The sequence below is a fragment of the Saccopteryx leptura genome, chromosome 6 (genome assembly GCF_036850995.1).
Source record: "Saccopteryx leptura isolate mSacLep1 chromosome 6, mSacLep1_pri_phased_curated, whole genome shotgun sequence".
NCBI classification, from domain to species: domain Eukaryota; kingdom Metazoa; phylum Chordata; class Mammalia; order Chiroptera; family Emballonuridae; genus Saccopteryx; species Saccopteryx leptura.
This window is the reverse complement of record NC_089508.1, coordinates 96,656,488-96,682,396: the sequence shown is the minus strand read 5'-3', so window position 1 is coordinate 96,682,396 and position 25,909 is coordinate 96,656,488. Positions and strand designations below refer to the sequence as shown.

Genomic DNA, 25,909 nt, shown 5'->3' with positions numbered 1-25,909 from the left:
TCATGGAGATGTTCTTAGGAGGAAGGACCATGTCACTTCTGATCTAAATTAAAATATGTGGGCAAAAAATAAAAAAGATAACTAAAAACTTAGAGCCCATTCTCTAATTCTTTTTCTTCTAGAATCAGTTGCTTTTTTTTTTCAACAACAATTAGCTCATACCACTCATAAAACACATTTTTGTCAATCCCAAATCTTGCAGATTCTTTTGAAGCAGAGGAATTTAAAATTCATTAGAGTAATTTATTTCTCATTCACTCTTCTATTTATCCTTTTTGATCTTTAGTTTATTTTGCCCTCTGATAAACCCTACATATATATGGTTAATAGTATGGTAATGATATCCCTCCAGTACTGTTCTTATACCATTATTACTCTGGCTGTTTATAATATTGCTAAAATATTCTTGTCTCTCCAACCTTTGAGTACAATATAAATTTGCATTCTTGTTTAATAATACCCGTCAGAGTGTCCCAACTACTACTCAGGGATATTTCTGAGGTATTGCACTGTAGTCAGGCATATTTCTTTCCCTCTAGCCTCCCATCAGGTAGTCGCAGTGCAGTCACTGCTGCTACTGCTGCTACTGACCCTTCTAGAGCTATGGCTTCATTTTTCGCAGCTCTTCACAGGGAGACCACCAGTATAACTGCCGCTCTGTTATCAAGGGCAAAGTCAAACTATTCCTTGGGTTACTCCATTCCAGATTTGATATAAGTCCATTTAAATTCTCTAAAGTTCAGCAAAGACCAAATTATACACTTAAAATGTATGTATTTTACTTAAAATTTGGGTGAAATGGAAGGTAAGTAAAGCAAAGAGAATTACTTATCGGTACTACTGGATGCCACTACTCTCAGAGCCAACAGGCTAAGAGCTTTCCTCGTAGTCTTCACCAGCCCTTCTGCCATCCATCTCCAATGCTGCTACAATAAATTAAGAACCAGATTAGTCCCAATGCTGGGATTACTTTGGTATTTCTACAGTTCCAAGTATAGGATTAAACAATCACGATGATGCAACAAAATGCCTTTTTCTTTTCCTCAACATGCTCTAAGGTCTGTCTCCTTAGATATAGCCCCTGTTTCAGGACACCCTCTTAGATAATAGGTAGAATATACTATACATTCTTTTCAACCAAAGCATTTCTACCTTTCATAGGAGTCTACTCTTTGTTGGCTTTAAGAAAATAATCGTATTGGAATACCAAATCTAACAGCAAATTCTGTATTGTTCAGTCTTTGAAATATCTCCAACTGTGGAAAATGAGTCCCATGGCATTTTCTTTAGTGAGAGTTGGAGAACTTTCACATAAAACTATCAATACAGTTTATAAAATTCACACCTAAAATATCTTATTTAATCTATTAGTTCACGGCATCTGTACTCAGGTAATTTCAGCCTTCCCTGAGACTTATTGCTTTTTACATGCATAACTAAAAGTTTTATCTTGGTAATTTTTCTTGTATCTCTGAAATCACTCATTTTCCTGGCGGCTATATCCATGGAGGATGGTTAGAAATGGAGAAGGATTAGATTCAGCTGGGGCAACTTATACACTAAGGTACCCATCACATGGATGGCTTCTAAAATTAACATCATTAATCTAGTCTGCAAGAATAGCCCAAAACTTTCTATCATGTAATTCATCAGTATCTCACTATTTTTTTTACAAGCTACTTTTAAGGTAATCTTCATGATCCAACCTAAGTTGTTGATTGCCACTTACACCTTCTGTTTGGAATCCTACCCTATCTTCTCTACAAGTCTATGTTCTTCATTTATTTACAATCCAAATACAGCCAATGTTTGTTACTTTCTCAGCATGTATGCACCATTTCCCCTTCTGAATAGTCTCTTTTTTCATTTGAGATACGGGTGCTTCCTGAGGAATTTAATTATCTCTCATTGGCAGTGATGGAGCATATATATTTTCAATCCTTGAATAACAGCAAATTATTAAAAAGTTCAGAGGTGCTCCAAGAAGTTCAGACTTTATCCCAGGATAATTCACTCCCTGGAAAGGGAGATGAGTGTATAAAGTCTGGAATGCTTCAATCATTTTTTCAGGTACCAAAAGAGGAGTGTCTACATATGATTCTGACATGCTGAGGAAGGCAGACTGCAAGGAAATGAAGCCAACCCCTACTAACATTATGTACTTCAGGATCAATCATTTTCATAAACCAGATACAACTTGAATTTTTCTGTTACTGGAGCCAATAAGTCCCTTCTATCTTTTAAGATGGTTGAACTTCACAGTTTTTTGTTACTTGCAATGGAAATTACCTATATTATTTACTACATACAGTGTAAACCTCATCTTTTTTCAGAAGTCTTTAATTCTTGATCCCACCTGACTGTTTCTGTTCCTCTTATCATTTCTTCAGCTGTGAAGCAGAATACTAGGTACTCTACAATAATCCACATTAATAATAATTAGAATTATAGAAGATAGGTTTTCATATTTAAAAAGTTCCTAGTTAGATTACAGCTTCTAAAGGCATATAGAAAATTCTCTGCTGCATTTTTTTTTGACAGAGTCAACTCTTCATTGCAGCTCTTTAGTTGTTCAGTGATTGCTTTCTCATATGTGCCTAAACCTGGGGGCTACAGCAGAGTAAGTGACCCCTTGCTCAAGCCAGCAACCATGGGGTCATGTCTATGATCCCACGTTCAAGCTACAACCCTGTGCTCAAGCTGGTGAGCCCATGCTCAAGCCAGCGACCTTGGGGTTTTGAACCTGGGTCATCTGCATTCCAGTCTGATGCTCTACCCGTTGCACCACCACTTGGTCAGGCTGTATTTTTTTTCTTTCAAGAACTACATACTATGTTCCTCTGTAAATCAAAAATTCAGTAAATACTGAATGCCAATACATGTGGTAAACAGTGAAAATGATAGGGTTTTGTTTCACAGATAATGACTTAGTAATACACATCTCTCCTGTTTAATAGATTATTTAACAAGCCTGAAACTGCACTTGAGAGCTATTGAACTTGCCTGGTCAGTTGGTCATCTCCTAAATATCTAGGGTAAGAGTTTCTTCCAACACTTATTCATCTATTTCATCATTTTGCCTCAATATTTTAGTGACAACTTTTTTCAATATACAAAAGTAAAATGGGGAATAAGTCCTGACTAAATATTTTTTTTAAAAAATTCAACTTGTAATCTTACCACCTAACTTCACAAATTGCAATCACCTGGAAAAGCAATTACACTAAGATAATGCTCAAAGAAAATTTTATATAAAATTACCTAAAATTGGTATGTCATCTGTCATAGCAAAAAAAGACCTGCTAAATTAACTCAATATTTCAACAATTTTATTTCCTACTTGAATAGAAGACAAGGTAACTGACAATCCAAATCCATGAATCTAAAATTCAGTGGTAGCACAGGATGTTCTAATTCCCCTTAATATTCCTTCTTGAATTGTTGCAATCATTCAATTGCTAAAGTGTTTTAAATACAGTTCTATTTGTTTCCTAGCTCAGAAATAAAATATACTGAAGATCTGGAAAGCTAAAACTGGTTTGTTCTGCAAGAAATCAAATCTCCTTTAAAGACAAGTTTTGGCTCATCAAAGATCTGAACAATTGCAATTAGCCTTTCCACAGCACCATTTCCAGAAAGTACATGCTTTTTGACATTGTATCTCACCTCTGTGCATTACTAGTTAAGTTGCATTAGTCAGCTGTGCTCATTTCTATCACTAAAAACATAAAAGCTTGAGTGAAATATTTCTGGAGTCTCCTGAGTGTTGATAAAGGTTAGTAGGCTAGTCTAGAATTTGATTCCAAATATCACAAATTGGTAATTTTGCTAGTGATAAAATTATCCATTAACCATTTATATAGTAGTAAATGTTTTTCAAAAGGTGTCAGTTAGTTTTCTTTAGAATAGCAAATCTTCATTACAGAGAAAGAAATGTGAAAGTAGGCTTCTGAATTTTCAATATGGTACACATATTCTTCTCAGTAAGCTAGACACATAAGCAAAATGGGGTGTTAGATTTAGGGTTCTTTCATTGTTCCACTGCTTAAAATATTATGAACAGCCACACAAAAATAGCTGTTGTGGGGACTCTTCAGGTTAATTGCTTTAATTGATTAACATCAAAAAAGGAAAACAAAAGAATTAATTTCCATTTGTCCCATCTGAAAGATTAAAATCAATTGTTTGCATGGGACAGACTCAGATTAACCTACAGCTACTTTATATTAGGCATTCAGAGGGAGTAGACAGGCCATTCAGGCAAGAGGGAAATTGAAGAAAATTCATATTTATATGCCTACTATGTGCCAGTATATTTTACATATGCAGTCTTATTTAATTCCAATGAGAAATGTTTTATTATTCGTGTTACATATACAAGGATACTGAAACTTGTGAAGTTTAAATTACATGTTCAGTTAAACACATAAAGTTTGTTATATATATAAAAATTGTAAATCACTCTATCAGTGATGGACTTTGTAACTAAGTTAGACTATTTGTTGTGCAACCTTCACAACAAACCATGTGAGTGAAGTTCTTATGATGGAGTCAATGATTAGGAAGGGTATGGTTCACATCTGTATATTTTCAAAGCAGGTTTGCAGATAACTTCAGTATAAAATTGTACAAGTGTACACACTACCTTAACCCCCATGTGCCACACCCTGTAAACACACATGTATTTGTCTGACACATGTTCTCTACCTACCAAGCTCTTAATTGTAAAACAAGTGAGTCCACAGACTGTAAGCACATGACAATATTATATTATGAATTGTGCTCCAATTGTAAGTCATTTGTATTTGTTTAACTTTAATGTTTATGATAAAGATAAGAGGTGTTAAAAGTTACTTTTATCCAAATGGCTATCAAATTCACCCAATACCATTTATTAAATATTTTATCCCTTTATGTATCTTGCTTGAGAAGTCAATGTTACATAGTAAATTATATATATATATATGGTTCTATATCATGCACCATTGTTTTCTTTGATATGTAGGTCCACTTGCATATTTTAAAACCTTTATTATTTAGTGTTTCCTTGGTTATTCTACTATAATCTTCAAAGTATATGTTAAAGTATTTTATCAAGGTTTACCCACAAGAAAAATGGTTTAAGTTTTGGCTAAAATTATAAAGAAACTTTGGTGCAATGAAAAATGATAGGTATTAATTAATCTTTAATGGAATTCCTCTGCAATATATTATGATTTTTCTCTTTTGAAAAAAATAAACAGAAAATCCTATTTGTTATGGAATTTTCAATGTTTTGTAAAAGGGTTCAAGAAGGCAGTGAAAGTAGACCCTGAACTCACCCCTTTCCAGGGAACCACCAAATTTATACCCTCCTGATGAAGAACAGGGCTCCTTGAACAGCTCCTGCACAAAAAATGAGAGAAGGACAATAGAGAAATAGGTAAAAGAGAACCAAAGACATGGTATCCTAGGAATCCCATCCCAATACAGTGACCTAAAGTAGGGACGGATATCACTGAGGGGCCCATACACAGACTTGTCCAGCTAATGAGCGACAGAAAAATGAGTGGTTTAAAGGACACCTAGACTATAAGGGAAGGAAATCAATTTACTAACCCTATTTAAAATTAGACCCTTAATCCCCTGTCTGACTGCAATGAAAGATGAATATTTCTTTTCTGGTAGAAGAAACTTGGCAGGAAGTTAACCTTACTCTGTTGATTACCTTTTTCTTAAACAATTCATTTTAAAGAGAGATCTTTCGATTAAACTGAAAAAGTGGGCTAGGAAGAATTAGAATAGGAGGGTAGATATTTATTGTCACTCATGCCACTACATTTAGTGATGTTTTGTTTGTCTTTAAATATAGTTTTGCAAAATTTTACTTTGTTTTAATATACAGTCCTACAAGATTTCTCATGAAGTTTAGTTCCAGTGATATCATAAATGGGATATTTTTGTCAAATTTTCTAATTGTTTCTTGTTGGTATAAAGAAATAATAGTGAATTCTTATATTGAGTATAAGAAGCCATTTCATGGAGCTCACTTATCAGGTCCAATAGATTCTCAGTTGATCCCCTTGGGTTTCTCAAGTATATAACTTATTATCAGCAAACCAGTAATGATTTGGGCAACATTCATTCTAAAATGTAGGCATTTTGTATCTCATTGTATAGCATAGCTATCTCTTCCATTAAAAAAGAAAAGTGACAATGACAGTAGTGATCAGTTTTGTCTCCAGCACAGCATTTGCCTAGGTTATGTCAGAGTAGTTTTAGTTACATAGTTAGTTAATAGAATATTATTATGTGGGAAAATATTCCATTATTAAAAAAGCAGGGAAAAAATTGTTAGATTATATTAGGCAAACCTCACTGGTGAAAAAAAGCTTAGGACTTTTAAAATATTCTTATTGTAAATCTCCTAGCGTCTAATATTGTTGGTTGTGTATCTCAAAATTATTTAACCAATTAGATCACTATTTCATCCTAAACTTAATTTATATTTTGGACATATTAAAAACAGATATAAGTTGACTTATTTTCAAATAGTTAAAACTCTCCCAAAATCATGATTTTTCTCCACAGATGTGATGACCCACTAGTGCTATAATATTTACACTTCTTGTTCAGTTTATTATACTTACATTATGGGGTTTTTGTTGTCCTTATCAAATGCATTTTTCTTTATGTTCATTATAGATTTTGTGGCTTTGGTTTCTTTCAGCTAATTTTTACATATTAATGTTTTACCAGGGCACCTTACAAAAAACTCTCATTAATAGTTCAGTGACCCCTTGGTTTTAAACTTCACCCAACTAAAATGACTTTATTCACTTAATATTAATACTATTAATACAATTTCATATTTATTATTAGCATTTTAAATAAAATTATATTTTTAATCAATTTGTTTTTCAAACATCCCCTATAAACAGCATATAGGTATTTTTAAAAAATTGACTTAAACTCTAATTGTGTGGGTTTTTTTTTTTTTTTTTTTTTTTTTCATTTTTCTGAAGCTGGAAACAGGGAGAGACAGTCTGACAGACTCCCGCATGCGCCCAACCGGGATCCACCAGCACGCCCACCAGGGGCGACGCTCTGCCCACCAGGGGGCGATGCTCTGCCCATCCTGGGCGTCGCCATGTTGCGACCAGAGCCACTCTAGCGCCTGAGGCAGAGGCCACAGAGCTATCCCCAGTGCCCGGGCCATTTTTGCTCCAATGGAGCCTTGGCTGCGGGAGGGGAAGAGAGAGACAGAGAGGAAAGCACGGCGGAGGGGTGGAGAAGCAAATGGGCGCTTCTCCTGTGTGCCCTGGCCGGGAATCGAACCCGGGTCCTCCGCACGCTAGGCCGACGCTCTACCGCTGAGCCAACCGGCCAGGGCCCTCTAATTGTGTTTTAATAAATATAATTATCTTATTCATATTTTTTATTATTTTATTTCAGTCAACTTTTCTAAGTGCTCTACTTTATTCTACTTTTATTTCTCCATTGCTTTAGATGAACTATATCTTATTTTTAATTTTATTCATGATTACTTATAAAGTTAAACAACATTTTATTTTATTTTATTTTTTTATCTTTCTGAAGCTGGAAACGGGGACTCAGTCAGACAGACTCCCACATGCACCAGACTAGGATCCACCTGGCATGCCCACCAGGGGGCGATGCTCTGCCATTCCGGGGTGTCGCTCTGTCGCGAACAGAGCCGCTCTAGCGCCTGGGGCAGAGGCCAAGGAGCCATCCCCAGCGCCCAGGCCATCTTTTGCTCCAATGGAGCCTGGGCTGCGGGAGGGGAAGAGAGAGACAGAGAGGAAGGAGAGGGGGAGGGGTGGAGAAGCAGATGAGCGCCTCTTCTGTGTGCCCTGGCCGGGAATCGAACCTGGGACTTCCGCACGCCAGGCCAATGCTCTACCACTGAGCCAACTGGCCAGGGCCGTTAAACAACATTTTTAAGTTATATTACTCAATTATCATAATAAATTGTGAACTGGTATCTTTTGGAACCTGAATTTTTGACAATAAAATCAAATACTCTGCCATAAAATGTTTGCATTTATATTCAAGTTTATTACCTAAGTATGCCTCTTTTGAAATTTTAACTAGTATCTGTACACACTAGTAGTAATAATTACTTAATAATCTAAATATTTCTGACCCTAAAAGTAGTCATGGAAAAAAACAAAAAGTTAGAAGAAAATAAAATATTAGAAAATGATCAAGTACATATTCTATCTTCATTTAATTGTGTTATATAAAATTATTTTAGGTTTTACTAATCTCAGTTCATATTGAATTTGCCTTCCTTTGTATTTTCATTTCTTTCCCTCCTTATTTCTTCATCACATTCTCTTTTTCAGTATTTTTCTACCTTCACCTCTTCTTTCTCTTCCTGAATCTATTCTTTTTACATTAGCCAATAACAAATTAGTATTACTCTTTTTCACAAGATCAAATCAATGTTTTAACTTTTAGATTGTTATAAAAATAAAACAAAAAAATTTTTAATTTTCGTTAGAATACTCATAGACCATAAAATTGTATTCTCTGACCAGAGTTTGAAATAGTGCACTATATAATACACTGAGTATTAAAAGACTGAGAGGCATAAATAACTTTAATGTAAGAATGAACTAGAGATAGGCAGGCCATAGCTAAGATGACAATGAATCAGACATCTGCTAGATGTCTCATTTCACTGAAAATTTCAGCCCTCAGCTGGTTGATGAAGCAATGAGGGACTATTTCTCTGGACTTAACTTTGACCAAAAGAAAAAACTGGATCATAAAATTCAAGTGACAGGAACCTTGGGAGAAAGTCAACTTGTCATCTTAGTGCTTGAAATAGCCAAGAAAGGAAACACTCAGCACAGTCTGACAGGTACCTTGTACTTTAGAAAGGCATATTTCAAAAATTTTAGAAGGGAGAGCTGAGTGACTTCACAATCTTAGTCTTTTAAAAGGACTAGAAGCCTCAAAAAAAAAAAAAAAAAAACAAATTCTGCTAAGAAAATTATAAATAGCTACAAGGTAGAAACAAAAGGGAAAGATATAGCTATGTATATTTATTTGCATATACTATGATAGAGGGAAAGAATATATTTTTGAACATCATTTATGTGGAAACAAGATGCTGAGTTATTCACATAGAGGTGTTTCTATATCCATTTTACTAATGAGAAAACTGAGATTCAGGGAGAAAAAGAAAAATTAAGAAATATAAGATCCAGTATAGAGTTACTAAGATAATAAAAATACCTGTCAGCATGTACAAAGCAGTTTTAAAAATATATCGACCTTGGCTGGTTTGCTCAGTGAATAGAGCGTGGCCTGGCATGCAACATCCCAGGTTTGATCCCTGGTCAGGACACAAAGGAGAAGTGACCATCTGCTACTCTTCCCCTCTCCCTCCCCCTTCTCTCTCTCTTCCCCTCTCACAGCCAGAGGCTTGACTGGTCCAAGCGTTGACCTCAGGGACTGAGGATAGTTCGGTTGATCCGAGCATAGGCCCAAGATGGGGGTTGCTTGGTGGATCCCCACGGGACACACTGGGAGTCTGTCTCACTACCTTCCCTCCTCTCACTTAAAAAATAAAAATAAAGAAAAATCATAAATTAGAGTACTTGACATTTATCATTTTATATTAACAAAAAATAGCAAATAAGTACAATTAATTGATGTTTACATTCTCTATGATGAAATCATACCTTTATACATGTAAGGATAAACCAAATGTAAATAAAAGTCACTAGATGGCTATACCTATAAGAAGTTGTAAATATAAGAGTTTATGGATAAATTTTATTCTGTATTTTTAAAAACATTAATAGGTTTGCTCTGCCCTTGTTCTCTTCTCAGCAGTGGGCATCTAACAAAAAATCCTAACTGATCCACTGGAAACTAGTAACTCAGAACATTCTCTCTTTAGAATCTAAACTAATAGACTCAGAAATAGTAACCAGTCAGAAAAAGGTAAGTAGTAGAACTAAGAAGTCATTTTAAGTCAAGCCAGGGTCAGTATTATGGCAATTACAAGTCATTTTGTACACTGACATCATGGGGGAACAAAGGCCATAACTAACCATAAAGTGCAAGTATTCTGACAGCAGCAAGATGATAAAGTATGTATGTAGAGAGAAGTATAGACAAAGAACCAGAAATGCCAAGAAAGAATGGGAGTAGCCTCAGATACTGCCTTTCTAATTCCAGGCCTCAAGTATTGAGGCTACCCTTAGTTTCTTATCTCTGGATACCTAAATGAGACACTGTATAAAATGCATACCTACTGGGCTATACATTGCCTCTAGTTCTGGAAATTCATACCTCCTACTATATACATGATTAACAAGGCATTCATGTTCATATAATATAACTCAATCTCCTGACAACACTGATTAATCCAGTCATAGAAAACTTAAAACCAAGTGAGACGAAAATAAACACACACACACACACACACACACACACACACATTTTTTTTTTTTTTTTTTTTTTTTGGTGATAGAGACAGAGACAGAGAGAGGGATAGATAGGGATAGACAGGCAGGAAGGGAGAGAGATGAGAAGCATCAATTCTTTGTTGTGGCTCCTTTAGTTGTTCATTGATTGCTTTCTCATATGTGCCTTGACCAGGAGGTTCCAGCTGAGCCAGAGATCCTTTACTCAAGCCAGCAACCTTGGGCTTCAAGCTGGTGAGCCTGCAGTCAAGGTAGATGAGCCCAAACTGAAGCTAGATGACCCCATGCTCAACTGGTGATCTCCAGGTTTTGAACCTGGGTCCTCTGTGTCCCAGTCCGATGCTTTGTCCACTGCTCCGCAGCCTGGTGAGGCAAAAAACCCTTTCTGCATAGAATATGGAATAAGTGGTTTCAACCTAAAATAGACCACTTCCTGAAACAGAGCAAATATAAATTTGAGATTTACTGGTAGTTATCTACTTCTAAATTGGGAAACATAGAAATATACTCTGCAAAAAGGAGGAGGGGCCCTGGCCAGTCAGCTCAGCAGTAGAGTGTCAGCCTGGAGTGTGGAAGTCCTGGGTTCGATTCTCAGCCAGAGCACACAGAAGCACCCATCTGCTTCTCTACAGTTTCCCTTGTTGTTTCTCTCTATCTATCTCTTCCCATCCTGCAGCCATGGCTCCCCTAGATCAAAGTTGGCTCAGGCGCTGAGGATGGCTCCATGGCCTCACCTCAGGCGCTGGAATGGCTCTGGTTGCAGTGGAGCAATGGCTTAGATGGGCCGAGCATCACTGCATGGTAGGCATGCCTGGTGGATCCTGGTCGGGAGCATGTAGTATGTAGTCTGTCTGTCTGCCTCCCCCTGCTTCTCACTTTGGAAAAAATACAAAATAATAATAATAAAACAAAAAAATAAAAGGAGGAAGAAGAAGAGAAAAAATGGTGATGGGAAAAGGAAAACAGAAATAACAGCTAGAGAGAACTTACTGGGTTCCATTCAAATGACCTAATATGTAATTCCTTTCTGAAATACAATTGTATCCCTGCTCTTGTGTACCACAACACAACACTTATTCTACATATAATTACCACATTAATATTAGCAGTACCTAGATGAGCATGGTGACTGAAAAGAATGTTAAAAAATAGTATAAAGGTCAATATTTTCTAAATTTCATGTAAAATTAAAGTGTGCATACTGAAATTACACATCATAAAGAGATCTATCAATTCCCAACAAAATTCCAAGACATATAATTAGACAGATGGCTCATGAACACCTAAAAAAGGAAGCGGCAATCACCAAGAGTCACTTTAAGTTCACTAAGAATAAATTATACCAAATTAATTAAATTATATAGACAAATGAATTGGCATTTCTTTTTTTTTTTTTTTTTTTGCTGTTACCATTTTTTTTTTTAATAATTTTATTTTTTTAATGGGGCGACATCAATAAATCAGGGTACATATATTCAAAGATAACAAGTCCAGGTTATCTTGTCATTCAATTATGTTGCATACCCATCACCCAAAGTCAGATTGTCCTCTGTCACCTTCTATCTTGTTTTCTTTGTGCCCTTCCCCCTCCCCCTTTCCCTCTCCCTTTCCCCTCTCCCCCTGTAACCACCACACTCTTATCAATATCTCTTAGTTTCACTTTTATGTCCCACCTACGTATGGAATAATGCAGTTCCTGGTTTTTTCTGATTTACTTATTTCACTTAGTATCATGTTATCAAGATCCCACCATTTTGCTGTAAATGATCCGATGTCATCATTTCTTATGGCTGAGTAGTATTCCATAGTGTATATGTGCCACATCTTCTTTATCCAGTCATCTATTGACAGGCTTTTTGGTTGTTTCCATGTCCTGGCCACTGTGAACAATGCTGCAATGAACATGGGGCTGCATGTGTCTTTACGTATCAATGTTTCTGAGTTTTGGGGATATATACCCAGTAGAGGGATTGCTGGGTCATAAGGTAGTTCTATTTTCAGTTTTTTGAGGAACCACCATACTTTCTTCCATAATAGTTGTACTACTTTACATTCCCACCAACAGTGGATGAGGGTTCCTTTTTCTCCACAGCCTCTCCAACATTTGCTATTACCTGTCTTGCTAATAATAGCTAATCGAACAGGTGTGAAGTGGTATCTCATTGCAGTTTTGATTTGCATTTCTCTAATAACTAAAGAAGATGAGCATCTTTTCATATATTTGTTGGCCATTTATATTTCTTCCTGGGAGAAGTGTCTGTTCATGTCCTCTTCCCATTTTTTATTGGATTGTTTGTTTGTTTGTTGTTGAGTTTTATGAGTTCTTTGTATATTTTGGATATTAGGCCCTTATCTGAGCTGTTGTATGAAAATATCATTTCCCATTTAGTTGGCTTTCTGTTTATTTTTGTTATCAGTTTCTCTTGCTGAGCAAAAACTTCTTAGTCTGATGTAGTCCCATTCATTAATTTTTGCCTTCACTTCTCTTGCCTGTGGAGTCAAATTCATAAAATGCTCTTTAAAACCCAGGTCCATGAGTTGAGTACCTATGTCTTCTTCTATGTACTTAATTGTTTCAGGTCTTATGTTTAGATCTTTGATCCATTTTGAGTTAATTTTAGTACAGGGGGACAAACTGTAGTCCAGTTTCATTCTTTTGCATGTGGCTTTCCAGTTTTCCCAGCACCATTTATTGAAGAGTCTTTCTTTTCTCCATTGTGTGGTGTTGGCCCCTTTATCAAAAATTATTTGACTATATATATGTGGTTTTATTTCTGGACTTTCTATTCTGTTCCATTTGTCTGAGTGTCTATTTTTCTGCCAATACCATGCTGTTTTGATTGTCGTGGCCCTATAATATAGTTTGAAGTCAGGTATTGTAATGCTCCCAGCTTCATTCTTTTTCTTTAGGATTGCTTTGGCTATTCGGGGTTTTTTATAATTCCATATAAATCTGATGATTTTTTGTTCCATTTCTTTAAAAAGTGTCATTGGAATTTTGATGGGAATTGCATTAAATTTGTATATTGCTTTGGGTAATATAGCCATCTTGATTATATTTACTCTTCCTAACCAAGAACAAGGTATATTCTTCCATCTCATTATATCTTTTTCAATTTCCCTTAAAAATAGTTTATAGTTTTCATTATATAAGTCCTTTACATTCTTTGTTATGTTTATTCCTAAATATTTTATTTTTTTGTTGTTGCAATCGTGAAGGGGATTATTCTTTTGAGTTCATTCTCAATTGTTTCATTGTTGGCATATAGAAAGGCTATTGACTTCTGTATGTTAATTTTGTATCCTGCGACCTTACTGTATTGGTTTATTGTTTCTAGTAGTCTTTTTGTGGATTCTTTGGGATGTTCGATGTATAGGATCATATCATCTGCAAAAGGTGATGCCTTTACTTCTTCTTTTCTGATATGGATGCCTTTTATTTCTTTGTTTTGTCTGATTGCTCTGGCTAGAAACTCTAGTACCACATTAGTAAGAATGGAGAGAGTGGACAACCCTGTCTTGTTCCTGATTTAAGGGGGAAAGCCTTTAGTTTAGTGCCATTTAATATGATGTTAGCTGATGGTTTATCATATATGGCCTTTATCATGTTGAGATATTTTCCTTCTATACCCATTTTGTTGAGAGTCTTAAACATAAAATTGTGTTGTATTTTATCAAAAGCCTTTTCTGCGTCTGTTGATAAGATCATGTGGTTTTTGTTCTTTGTTTTGTTGATATGGTGTATTACGTTAACCGTTTTACATATGTTGAACCATCCTTGAGATTCTGGGATGAATCCCACTTGATCATGATGTATTATTTTTTTAATATGTTGTTGTATTCAATTTGCTAGTATTTTGTTTAGTATTTTAGCATCTGTATTCATTAGAGATATTGGTCTGTACTTTTCTTTTTTTGTGCCATCCTTGCCTGGTTTTGGTATGAGGGTTATGTTGGCCTCATAGAATGTGTTTGAAAATATTGCTTCTTCTTCAATTTTTTGGAAGACTTTCAGTAGAATAGGAATCAAGTCTTCTTTGAATGTTTGATAACATTCACTAGTATAACCGTCTGGCTGTGGACTTTTATTTTTGGGGAGGTTTTAATGGTTTTTTCTATTTCTTCTCTACTAATAGGTCTGTTTAGGCTTTCTGCTTCTTCTTGACTCAGCCTAGGAAGGTTGTATTGTTCTAGGAATTTATCCATTTCTTCTAGGTTGTTGAATTTAGTCGCATAAAGTTTTTCATAGTATTCTACAATAATTCTTTGTATATCTATGGTGTCCGTGGTGATCTCCTCTTTCATTTTGGATTTTGTTTATATGAGTTCTTTCTCTTTTTTCCTTGGTAAGTCTTGCCAAGGGTTTGTCAATTTTGTTGATCTTTTCAAAGAACCAGCTCCTTGTTCTATTAATTTTTTCCATATTTTTCTGTTCTCTATTTCATTTATTTCTGCTCTGATTTTTATTATCTCCTTTCTTCGGCTGGTTTTGGGTTGTCTTTGTTCTTCTTTTTCTAGTTCCTTAAGGTGTGAAGTTAAGTGGTTCACTTGGGCTCTCTCTTGTTTGTTCATATATGCCTGAAGAGATATGAACTTCCCTCTTATCACTGCTTTTGCTGCATCCCATAGATTCTGATATGTCGTATTGTCATTTTCATTTGTCTGTATATATCTTTTGATCTCTGCACTTATTTCTTCTTTGACCCATTCATTTTTTAAAAGTATGTTGTTTAGTTTCCACATTTTTGTGGGATTTTTTTCCTCTTTTTTGCAGTTGAATTCTAGTTTCAAGGCTCTATGATCAGAAAATATGCTTGGTACAACTTCAATTTTTCTGAATTTGCTGATGTTGTTTTTGTGGCCCAACATATGGTCAATTCTTGAGAATGATCCATGTACACTGGAGAAAAATGTATACTCAGTCACTTTGGGATGAAATGTCCTGTAGATGTCTATCATATCCAGGTGCTCTAGTGTTTTGTTTAAGGCCACTATATCTTTGTTGATTCTCTTTTTGGATGACCGATCTAGAGCCGTCAGCAGTGTATTGAGGTCTCCAAGTATGATTGTATTTTTGTCAGTTTTTGTTTTAAGGTCAATAAGTAGCTGTCTTATATATTTTGGTGCTCCTTGGTTTGGTGCATATATATTAAGAATTGTTATGTCTTCTTGATTCAGTGTCCCCTTAGCCATTATGAAATGGCCATTTTTGTCTCTGAGTACTTTTGCTATCTTGTAGTCAGCATTATCAGATATGAGTATTGCTATGCCTGCTTTCTTTTGGATGTTATTTGCTTGGAGTATTGTTTTCCAGCCTTTCACTTTGAATTTGTTTTTATCCTTGTTACTTACATGAGTTTCCTGTAGGCAGCATACAGTTGGATTTTCTTTTTTAATCCATTCTGCTACTCTGTGCCTTTTTATTGGTGAGTTTAATCCGTTTACATTTAGTGTAATTATTGACACTTGTGAGTTCCCTATTGCCATTTTATATATTGCTTTCTGTTAGTTTTGTGTCTTGTTTGATCCTTCTCTTTCGTTTTTCTATCTTTTGTTTTTATTTGGTTGTATTCCATACATCTTTCCTCTGTTGCTATCTTTTTTATCTCATGTGCTTCTGTGGTGGTTTTTTCAATGGTGGATACCTTTAAGTAATGAAAAGGGTTCCTACCCTGTTCATTGTAGTGCACTATTTTGTGAGTACTTTTGCACTCCATTATCCTTTGCTACTGTTAATCTCCATCCTCTACCCCCCCTTTTTTTTGTTGTTGTCACAGTTTAAATTTGGTTTTATTGTGTTCTTCTTGGAGCTTTTACTTGTGGTTTTGGTTTTTTTTGTTCTTTGTATCTGATTGGAGGACTCCCTTTAGTAATTACTGGAGTGGGGGTTTTCTGATGATAAATTCCCTCATCTTGCCTGACCTGTGGTGGCGCAGTGGATAAAGCATCGACCTGGAAATGCTGAGGTCGCTGGTTCAAAACCCTGGGCTTGCCTGGTCAAGGCACATATGGGAGTTGATGCTTCCAGCCCCTCCCCCCTTCTCTCTCTCTGTCTCTCTCTCCTCTCTCTCTCTCCTCTCTAAAAATGAATAAATAAAATTAAAAATTAATTCCCTCATCTTTTCTGTATCTGTGAATGTTTTTATTTCTCCTTCATATTTGAAGGATAGCTTTGATGGGTATAGTATATGTGGCTGAAAGTTCCTCTCTTTCAGGAGTTTAAATATTGGGGTCCACTCTCTTCTAGCTTGTAGAGTTTCTGCTGAGAAATCTGATGATAATCTAATGGGCCTTCCTTTATATGTTGTATTCTTCTTTTCCCTGGCTGCCTTGAGAATTTTTTCTTTGCTGTTGGTTTGTGCCAATTTCATTATGATGTGCCTTGGAGTAGGTTTGTTGGGGTTAAGAAAACTCGGAGTTCTGTTTGCTTCTTGAATTTGAGGCTTTAGTTCTTTCCACAGGCTTGGGAAGTTCTCATCTATTATTTGTTTGAGTATGTTCTCCATTCCATTTTCTCTCTCTTCTCCCTCTGCTATACCTATTATTCTTATGTTATTCTTTTTGATGGAGTCAGATAATTCTTGTATGGCTAACTCATTTTTTTTTTATTTTTGAGTTTCTTTCTTCTTCTCTCTGTTGTGCCTCAAGTTGCTTGTCTTCTATTTCACTAATCCTCTCTTCTATCTGTCCTGTGCTATTAGCTAATCTTGTTACCTCGTTTTTCAGCTAGTGAATTGTGTTTTTCATCTCTGTTTGATTTGTTTTTATAGTTTCAATTTCCTTGGACATATATTCTTTGTGTTCATTGAGTTGTTTTCTGAGCTCCCTAAATTGCCATTCTGTGTTTTCTTGTATATCTCGGAGGATTTTTAGGATTTCTATCTTGAATTCTCTGTCATTTAGCTCCAAGGCTTCTAATATATTAAATTTTTTCTCCATAGATTTTTCCTCATCTAGCTGTGTTACCTCTCTTTCTTTTTTATCCATGATATTCGATTTTCTCTTCCTTAATGGCATCTGAGGGTGGTTTTGTTGATAGTATTAATGAGATTTAATAAAGAATAAAAAGTTAAAAAATAAAAAATCGAAAAAAGTTTTTTTTAAAAAAATTAATAATGAAATAAAAAAAATAAAATAAAATAAAAATTTAAGAAAAGGAAATTATTCCCCTCCTCCTTTTTTCCTCTCCTCTACTCTCCCCTCTTTCTTGAGAAAATCTTGTGGTGAACTATGAATTATATTGTATTGAATAGAACAAACAATGCCTGTAATGGAGGGCCTAAATTGGGGAAAAGTAATAAAGGGGCAAAAAAAAAAAACCAGAAAGAAAAAAAAAGGGGGTATGGACCCACAAAAATCAAATAAGAAAAAAAATTGGGTCAAGAATAAAATGATTTGCTTTTAGGTGTTGGTTGACTAAGAGTTATGATGAGAGGAATAAGAGGGAAACAGGAAAATGGGAGGACAAATTAAAAAATTACTATTTTATTTATTGGAACAAGAACTAGATAAAATGGAGAGCCAGGGTTGGGAGCACTGCTAGTGAGTTAAAAAGGTGATGTAAAAACCCCCCAAAATGCCACAAACATAAGTTTGAGTCCAAGATAAGATAATTTGTTCATTATTGAGGTTGGAATGAGAGGAGACGTAAAGGAGAAAGGAAGAAAATAATATAGAGGGAGAAAAGAAAGAGAGAAAAGAAGGAGGGAACCACTAAAAAAAGAAAAAAGAAAAAAGAGGAGAGAGAGAGAGAGAGAGAGTTAAGGGTTTTGGAGTGCAACCCTCATAGAGAGAAAGGAAGAGGAAAGAAAAGATAATAGGAGATGTAACACTTATGGGTAGTGTAGTTCAAGGAGAGGAGAGAGTAAGACCGGCAGTGTTAAATGACCAAATTGGAGGAGGAAAAAAAAATATCACGAATGAAGATAAGAGAAACAAATGAACAAATACAATAAAATGGGATAGGTTATAAAGTCTGAAGATTATTCTTGATTTTGAGAGGTTATCTTCTTGCTTTTTCTTTTCTCTCCCTTTTCCTGGTTGGTAACTCTGTACCCTGGGTTCTGCCCCTTTGGCACGCTCAGGTAGAGTTTTGCAGTTGATAAGTCTCTATGGCGATGTCATGTATTGTGTTTCAGTCTCGTTGGCAGTCGAGACTCATTAGCATTTATAGGCTCCACCAGTGAGAGAGTTCATGTTCCTGGAGCCTTTCTCCTAGTCTTTCCTTCCTCAATTAGTAGCCTGATAATCCAGCTATGGGGTTGCTGCTGCCTCTGCCTGGATAGTAAGAGGCTCAAAGAGCTGGCAACTCCCCACTCTATTCCCACTCAGCACAGGGCTCTGGGTAAGGCTCAGTCAGTCAGAGCTGCTAGCATAATCAGGCAGTGCTTCTGCCCACTCAAAGACCTCTGGCTCTGCCACTCTGTCTGGTAACACAGATGGGCGCCCACTCCCAGGGCGTTTGGAGGAAATTCTCGCTCACTATCTGCACGCAGACCAGGATATCAGGCCGGCAGTCTCACACTCTGAGTGAAACCCCCGTCCGCACGGAAAAGTTCCAGCGTTGGAATTGGTTCTCGCTCCCTTCCTGTGCGCGGCTTTCCCAGGGCACTGGGGCGGTCCAGAGATTCCGCCTTCAGCCCACACAAAGGCCTCTGGCTCTGCCTCTCTGTGGAATAACACAGGCGCCTACTCCCAGGGCTTTGGAAGGAATCTCTCGCCCACTATTTGCACATGCCGACCCGGAGAGTGGGGAAAATGGCTGCCACACTTGTCTTTCTTTGTCTGGGTTTGGCGTGAGTGTTAGCTTGTATTGCCCGGGTTGCCACAGGAACAGTTTTTCCTCGGCTTGGATCTCCGTGCCACAGCCTGGTTCGGCCGTTTGTGCCGGGGCCTGGATCTATTCACCCCCTTTGCTCACCTTAGTTTCTATATTCTCAGTTCCCAGTGAAAGCCGCCCTGTGTAGGTTAGTGAGGAAGGCGGAGCATTTCTTACTCCCTATTTCCTTCAGGGTTTGGTTATATATTTAGCCAATTTTTCCCTCGATCATACCTTCGGGTGTATTGTGAAACATCTGGAGGCTCCAAGGATAGGTTTTTCTGTTTCTGGTTGAAGATCTTGTTGAGTTTTGGGGGAGATTTATCGGTATTGCTTCCTACCCCGCCATTACTCTGACGTCATCTCTCATGAATTGGCATTTCAATGACACATTTAATGGTGTGTTCTGTTGATGTCTTTTTGGACAAGATAGATGTGGAAAAGATGTTAGTAAAACATGTGGATATGCCCTGGCTGGTTGGCTCAGTGGTAGAGCGTCGGCCTGGTGTGCGGGAGTCCTGGGTTTGATTCCTGGCCAGGGCACACAGGAGAAGTGCCCATCTGCTTCTCCACCCCTACCCCTCTCCTTCCTCTCTGTCTCTCTCTTCCCCTCCCGCAGCGAGGCTCCATTGGAGCATGGATGGCCCGGGCGCTGGGGATGGCTCCTTGGCCTCTGCTCCAGGTGCTAGAGTGGCTCTGGTTGCGACAGAGCGATGCCCCGGAGGGGCAGAGCATCGCTCCCTGGTGGGTGTGCCGGGTGCATCCCGGTCGGGCGCATGCGGGAGTCTGTCTGACTGTCTCTCCCCGTTTCCAGCTTCAAAAAAAAAAATACATGTGGATATGTGGTAGTATAACAATTATTCTCTAACCATGATGATTACATGACTCACTTTTTCACCTGTTGTAAGCTTATTCACAATTTTGAGTTAAAAAATGAAAGTCGACCTAGAAAAATGTGTACCAGTTTGAAGAAATAGTAAAATATTGAATGAAAAAAAATGACTAAATAATTAATATATTTTCATTATACAGGTTAGAACAATGGATCAAATTGGACAAGAAGTAATTCTAAAAGATAAAGTCTAATAACTCCAGTTTAAAAAATTAACCTCATAAATACAGGATAGCAGAAACTATAAAAGGAAAAGAAATTACAGATCCTAACACAATTCCTAGAACAATCCAGGTGCTAAAATTAAAAAAATTTTTTAGAGATTTAATATGAGCCAACAAATACACTGTACACTTTTATTGCATTTACACAAACAGTATTTAGCAAGGAAGTCAACAATATTCCTGTACCTTACATTGGTAAGAAGACATTTAGAGTACTGTGTCTACTTGGGAACCACATACTAATTAAGTGGAACACCAATAAAATATAGTGGTTCCTAAAGAGAGCAAACAGGGTTCCCCAGAGAAACAACCAATTTGAATATACATCTGTATATATATGTATACATAATATATATATATTATATATATATATATCTGTATCTATACCTTTATCTACAGACACAGAGAAAGAGATAAAGGGAGGGAGAAGAGGTGGGAGAGAAAGAGACTGTTTTTCTATCTATAGATTTGATGCAATCTCTATCAAAATACGAGTATCATATTTCACAGAACTAAAAAGAAATCCTAAAATTTATTTGGAACTAAAGACCCCAAATAGTCTCAGCAATCTTGAGAAAGAACAAAGTTGGAAGCATCATATTACCTGATATCAAAATACTGCAAAGCTATAGTAATCAAAGGAACATAGTAATGGCATAAAAACAGATAAATAGATCAATGGATCAAGAAAGAGCAGAAAAATAAACCCACATCTATATGGTCAATTATTCTATGACAAAGAAGGCAAGAATATACAACAAGGTAAAGACTATCTCTTCAATAAATGGTGTTGGGAAAACTGGACAGATACATGCAAGAAATGAAATAAACCATTTTCTTAGATCATATACAAAAATAAACTCAAAATAAAGATTTAATTCTAAGACTCAGAACCATAAAACTCCTAGAGTAAATTCTTTGACACTGCTCTTAGTAATATTTTTTGGATCTATCTTCTTGTGGAAGGGAAACAAATGAAATTACATCAAACTTAAAATTATTTGCACAGCAAAAGAAACCATCAACAACATGAAAAGGCAATGTACCAAATAGAAAAATATATTTGCCAATGATACACCCAATAATATGGAGTTAATTACCAAAATATATAAAGAACTCATACAACTTAACACCAAGAAAACAAATACAATTAAAAATGGACTGAGAACCTGAATAGCAATTTCTCCAAAAAGTATGTACAGATGGCCAAAAGATATGAAAAGATGTTCAATGTCACTAGTCATCAGAGAAGTGTTAAATAAAACCACAATGAGGTATCACCTCACACCTGTCAAAATGGTTAGCGTCAATAAATCAACAAGTGTTGGCAAAGGTATAGAGAAAAGGGAAGCCTCATACAGTGTTGGTGGAATTGCAAATTGGTGCTACCACTATTGAAAACAGTATGAAAGTTCCTCAAATAACTAGAAATAGAACTGGCCTTGGCCAGTTGACTCAGTGGTAGAGCATCTGCATGGTGTGTGGAGGTCCTGAATTTGATTCCCAGTCAGGGCACACAGAAGCAACCATCTGCTTCTCCACCCCTCTCCAAATCTCTTCTCTCTCTTTCTTTCTCTCTCTCTTCTCCTTCTGCAGCAATGGCTCAATTGTTTAGAGCGTGTTTGCCACAGACACTGGGGATGGCTCCTTGGAACCTCTGCCTCATGTGCTAAAAATAGCTCGGTTGCAAGTATGGCCCCAGATGGGGGTTGCCCAGTGGGTACCAGTCAGGACACATGCAGGATTGTGTCTCTCTATTTCCCCTCCTCTCACTCAAAAAAGAAGAAAAAAGAAACTTAAAAAAATAGAACTACCTTCAGGTATTTATCTGAAGAAATCCAAAAAAAATACAGTGGTGCCTTATCTATTGCGGGGATTAGGTTCCAGAACCCCCTGCTATAGGTGAAAATCCGCAAAGTAGCAACCTTATATTCATTTTATTATTTATATTTTTTAAGGCTTTATAAATCTTTCCCACACCCTTATAAACCTTTCCCACACTATTATTAACTTTTCCCACACTCTTATAAACACTTCCTATGCTCTTAAACACTTCCTACACTCTTAAACCTATGTAATTTTAACAACATATAAAATTCTATATGGGTACTCAACAGTGAATACTAATATGTTTTAGTTAATATTTTTATATTTTTTATATTTTCTATATAGTTTTCCACTTTTTTTTTTTTGTATTTTTCTGAAGCTGGAAATGAGGAGAGACAGTCAGACAGACTCCCGCATGCGCCCGACCGGGATCCACCCGGCACGCCCACCAGGGGCAATGCTCTGCCCACCAGGGGGCGATGCTCTGCCCCTCTGGGGTGTTGCTCTACCATGACCAGAGCCACTCCAGCGCCTGGGGCAGAGGCCAAGGAGCCATCCCCAGCGCCCGGGCCATCTTTGCTCCAATGGAGCCTTGGCTGTGGGAGGGGAAGAGAGAGACAGAGAGGAAGGAGGGGGGGTGGAGAAGCAAATGGGTGCTTCTCCTATGTGCCCTGGCCGGGAATCGAACCCAGGTCCCCTGCACGCCAGGCCAACGCTCTACCGCTGAGCCAACCGGCCAGGGCCATTTTCCACTTTTTATGCTAGAATATGCTTATTTTAGTGCAAACTAATTAAAATAATAAATATATTAAAATACCTATATATCGCAAAATCCCATGATATACTGAAAAATCCACAATACAAAATTAGATATACACAATTTTAAAATCCATGATACAGTGAGACTGCAAAAAGTGAACTGCAATATGGTGAGGGATGACTTTAATTTAAAAAGATATGTCCATAGCATCATTAATTACAATAGTCAAGCTATGGAAGCAACTTAAGTGCCCATCAAAAGATTGGATGAAAAACAAATGGTACACAGTATATACAACAAAAGAGTAATCAGCCACACAAAAAAATACAACCTTACCATTTGAGACATTATGGATTAACCTAGACGGTATCATGCTAAGTGAAACTAGTCAGACAAAGAAAAAAATACCACATGATTTCCCTTATATGTAGAATCTAAAGAACAAAATAATTGAACAAAACAGATTCATAGATAAAGAGGACAAATGGACAGTGGCCAGATGGGAAGAGGGCTGGGGAATGGATGAAAAAAGTGAAGGGATTAAGAAGTACAAACTGGCAGTTACTAAATAGTCACGAGGATAAAAGCATAGCACAGGAAATATAGCTAATAATATTGAAGTAACTATAATACCAGGTGGATACTGGACTTATTAGTAGTATACAACTTTATAAGTTGCATAAATATCTGTTTATGCTGTACATTTAAAGCTAATATAACATTAAAAGTCAACTGTAATTGAAAAATAAAATTAAAAAAATAAAAAATAAAATTGGCTTATGCCATAATGCAATTGTAGAGACAGAAAAATATTCAGAGTAGGCTGGCAAGTAGTAGACCCAACTGGTCAGCCAGCACTGGAAACTGAGTAGCACAAGGGTAAATCTGCTCCTTCAACTACCCAGAATGGACATTGGTACACAAATCACCACTTGTCAGATCACCCTTAGAGACACCTTTCTGACATTACCAGAAGAACTCTAGAGTGTTTACCACCCATGAGCTGGTTCAGGCCTTTACTCAGGCTGTTGTAATGTTAGAAGCATACAAAAGTGAGAAGTTTCACCTAGGAGATGGCAACATCAGTGGACAATTCACTGATCTGGTCCCTGAGAAACATATTGTGATGAAGTGGAGATTTAAATCTTGGCCAGCAGGGCACTTTGCCACCATCACCTTAACCTACAGTGAAAAAAATGGAAGGCAGAGGCATCACTGTCCCTGAGAAGGAGAGGACACAGCAGGGCTGGCAGTGCTATTCTTCAAGGGCACCAAACAGACCTTCAGCTATGGTACATACTTATTTTAAGGCCAACAGCAGGTGAAGCAGTTTTTAAATAACAATACACTATTTTGCATTATATATGCTATTATTGCTTTTATAAATAATTGACTTAATTTACATTTAGTTGCATATTTAAATCATTTTTTTCTTCTTTTCTCCTTATTGAATTTATTGGGGTGACATAGATTAACCAAATTATACAGATTTCAGACACACAATTTTATGACACATTGCTATATTGTGTGTTCACAAGTCAAGTCTCCACCTATTACCATTTGTGCCCCCAATACCCTATTCCACCTCCCTCCCCATCCCAGCAATCACCACACTGTTATCCCTGTCCAAGAGTTTTTTCTTTTTTTTTTTTAATTTTTTTTCTCAATCCCTCTACCCAGCCCCTTTCACTGCCCTCCCTCTGCCAACAGTAGTCAGCCTGCTCTCTATCTATGAGTCTGTCACTAGTTTGCTTGTTAGTTCATTCTGTTCATTAGATTCCACATATGAGTGAAATTATAAGATACTGTTCTTTCTCTGACTGGCTTATTTCACTTGGCATAATGCTCTCCATGTCCCTCCATGCTGTCACAAAGGGTACAATTTCTTCTTTTTTATGACCAAGTAGTACTGCAGTGTATAAATGTAACACAGATTTTTTATCCACTCACTCATTTACTGATGGGCACTTGAGCTTCCAGATCTTGACTATTGTCAATAATGCTTCAATGAACATAGGGATTTATCTATTTTTTCAAATCAATGTTTTAGGTTTCTTCACATATAGTATTCCCAGAAGTGGACTGCTGGTCAAAAGGCAGTTAGTTCCATTTTTTAATTTTTGAGGTAATTCTATATTGCTTTGCACAGTGGCTGCACCAGTCTGCATTTCCAGCAACAATGCACAGGTCTCCCTTTTCTCCACATGCTCACCAACACTAGTTTCTTGATTTATTGGTAATGACCACTCTGACAAATGTGAGGTAATATTTCATTGCAGTTCTCTGATGATGGTGAGCATCATTTCACAGGCCTATTGGCCATTTGTAGGTCCTCTGCCCATTTTTAATTGGATTGTTCATTTTTGGTGTTCAGTTGTATAGGTTCTTTATATATTTTGGATATTAACCCCTTATTTGATATATAGGCAGATATATTCTCCCATTCAGTGGTTTGTCTTTTCATTTTGTTGGTTTCATATGCTGTGCAAAAGCTTTTTAACCAAGAATGTAAAAGACCCGTTCTTTAAATATAATAAGACACTCAAGAAAGAAACTGAAGAAGATACAAATAAGTGGAAGCATATACTGTATTCATGGATTAGAAGAATTAACAGCATTACAATGTCCATACTACCCGAAGCAATCTATAGATTATGTACAATTCCTATCAAGATACCAATGGTGTATTTCACAGAACTAGAGTAATTATTCCAAAAATTTTTATGGAACCACAAAAGGCCCTGAATAGCCACAGCAATCTTAAAAAAGAAGAACAAAGCTAAAGGAATCACGTTACCTGATACAAAACTATACTAGAAGGCCATAGTAACCAAAACAGCATGGTACTAACATAAAAACAAATATATATAGATCAATGGAACAGAATAGAGAGTGCAGAAATAAACCTATGCCTTGATAATCAATTAATTTTTGACAAAGGAG

The 25,909-nt window shown here is 36.7% G+C and overlaps 1 pseudogene; it reads left to right on the top strand.

Moving 5' to 3' along the window:
• LOC136377138 (activator of 90 kDa heat shock protein ATPase homolog 1 pseudogene) overlaps positions 1 to 24,275 on the top strand; it is a 71,296-nt pseudogene extending 47,021 nt beyond the window's left edge.
• The last annotated feature ends 1,634 nt before the right edge of the window (positions 24,276 to 25,909 follow it).